Source organism: Macrobrachium rosenbergii, chromosome 51 (assembly GCF_040412425.1).
Source record: "Macrobrachium rosenbergii isolate ZJJX-2024 chromosome 51, ASM4041242v1, whole genome shotgun sequence".
Classification (NCBI taxonomy): domain Eukaryota; kingdom Metazoa; phylum Arthropoda; class Malacostraca; order Decapoda; family Palaemonidae; genus Macrobrachium; species Macrobrachium rosenbergii.
Genome location: NC_089791.1, coordinates 30,633,388 through 30,635,887, shown reverse-complemented (window position 1 = coordinate 30,635,887; position 2,500 = coordinate 30,633,388). Strand labels below are relative to the sequence as shown.

At 40.4% G+C, this 2,500-nt stretch overlaps 1 protein-coding gene across 14 annotated transcripts in view; it reads left to right on the top strand.

Annotated features, from left to right (window-relative positions):
* The window catches only part of LOC136833254 (platelet binding protein GspB-like), a 214,499-nt gene that overhangs the window by 61,941 nt on the left and 150,058 nt on the right, over positions 1 to 2,500 (top strand). The window lies entirely within an intron of this gene.

Sequence of the window (2,500 nt, the reverse complement as noted above, 5' to 3'; positions counted from 1 at the left end):
TTATTATTATTATTATTATTTATTATTATTATTATTATTATTATTATTATTATATTGTGTGTGAGTGCATCGTAAAGCATATCACGCGTCCTATCTTTCAGTTATAGATTTGAAACTGCAAACATATATATATAGATATAGTATCCATATGTCTCTGTGTTGTATGTATGTATGTATGTATGTATGTATGTACATATATTAACCAAAGAACGTAAGGAATCATAAAAGAAACAGACACCTGGTCTGGATTTACATGGTTAGGCCTACTGCATTAGCCAAATAGCAATAAAAAGGCATATGGAGGATTATATCAATCCTTTAATTCAGCAGTACCTGGAGATTGACGGGGACCTCTCTCACCCAAGGTTGTGAAAGAGAGAGAGGGAATGTGTGTGGGCAAACAGTTACCATAGTCACCCTTCATTTCTTTATTTTCTTGGTTTTCTTCTACGGTGCATACCAGTGACGTCACAAATGTGCAGAGACACCAGGACGGTCTAACCCTGTACTCTGTTAATCCTGGTTTTACCATTGCCGGCATCCGTATCGTGAGTCATGTGACGAGTGTTGCCGTCGTGGCGGTCTTTATGTTTTGCTTGTTGATAAGCTGCATTATACAACCAATTATTTGTTTTTTTTGTTTTATGCTTGCTTGCAACGACATTTTTCTTTGTTTCTTTGCTTGTTTGTTTTTGTTCAGAGAGAGGGAGAGAGAACGTATATATATATATATAGAGGGAGAGAGATTCGAATTACCCCACGCAACACAAATATATGAATAAAATAGCATATGAAGTCTGGGACAAAACTCTCTGCCGCCTTGGCGACGCAGCAAATTGTTTGGTCCTTAAGTTAACCACTATATCCAGGCTGAAAAAAAAATCCCCGGGACAATAAATGACCAAATGGAACCTTTCAACACCCACACAGTAACTGGAGTCCAGTAGGCGAGATTTAGTGTCCTGTTGTCTTTGCTTTGTGAACGTTGTTCGTTCATCCATAAGTTCCTGCCCTTGTTATTTCATGGTGCAACCCTTGTGTAGTGTGTGTGCCCTTTGGTGCAATGCCTGGTTGTTATACATCACATGGTGATCGAGTGTGTGTCATTGAGTGCCATAAAATTGACATGAAAACAACTGAAATCACTGGGCAAACTGGTGAAGTCAAGAACTGTGAGGAATCTTGTTGCTAAGTTTCGGGAGACGGGTGGTTCAGACGTACCGCTCCATGGTAATACTCATGGGAGACCCTTACTGGTTTCTGAGAAGTCCCTGTCTGTACTGAGGAGGGAGGCAGAGCTTCATCCTTCTCATTCTGCCAGACAGTTCAAGGAAAAATACCCTGTTACATTAGGAAAGCCACATGTTCGAACCGTTCAGCATTACTTGTCGGAGCTGTTAGGGTTCAAGAAAGTGGTGGTGTCGAAGAAGAACAAATTAATCGACGATGAAGTGAAGAAACGCAAAGTTTATTACGAGAAATATGGACATTAGGGTGTGGATGAATGGAAAAAAGTTTGTTCACAGAGGAAGCCACTTTTCACTGTTCATCTGGGAATCTAACAAAAATTCGGCAGAGCCCACAAGCGAAGAAGTTCGACGCCAAGTTTATTCGGCCACGTGAAAAGTTTCCTCAAACGGTGATGATATGGGGTTCTGTGGTGTATAATGGGGTTGGTGAACTGTGCATTTTTGAGAAGAATGAACTTGCTTTATTTCACTGTGAACAAGCAGAAAACAGGTTTATTTGCCACACAACCCCGCTAATCCAAACCTGGTTTTCACTGCAGAATTGACCTCATAAGTGACTGGCCACCCAACTCCCCAAACTTTTCTCCTGTTGAGAGTCTATGGACCATTGTAAAGCAGCATTTGCAAAACATTGACTGCTCTACAGTGGACAAATTAAAGGCTGCTTTACGTGTTGCCTGGGATAGCATCACGCCAGAGATTTGTAGGAACCTCATCGAAAGTGTCCCTCAACGCCTTCAGGGCGCCCAGGATAACAAGTTCGGTGTTATGAAGCAAAAGGGTTCTTGGTGGTTTCCAATGCCGAATAATTGCTCAGTTTATGGTTGCTATAACCGAAAGGATAACACCAAAGGGAAGGATTTAAGTTTCTTAAAATTTCCCAAAGACAGTGGATTTAAAAAAAAAATGGCTTTATGCCTGTCAACGTGCTGATCACATCAACACAGCACATGCTGTCATCTGTTCTGCTCATTTCAGTGATGATGATTTCGAAGATAACCTCAAGGCAAGGCTCCTTAACACTTGCAGGAAGACCCTGAAATGTAATGCTGTGCCTTAAAGGTTAGCTGGAATTTGTATATCATCATATTTCCAGGGTTAGCCTAATGTCAAATGCAGTTGTGATAACAAACAAGGTATCTGGTACTGTTAGGCTGTTGTTGGACTTTGAAAATTTCTGCATTAATGTTGCACTCTTCCAAATTTTTCACTCTTGTTTTTATCAAAGTTTGTGCATTATACAACAGAAA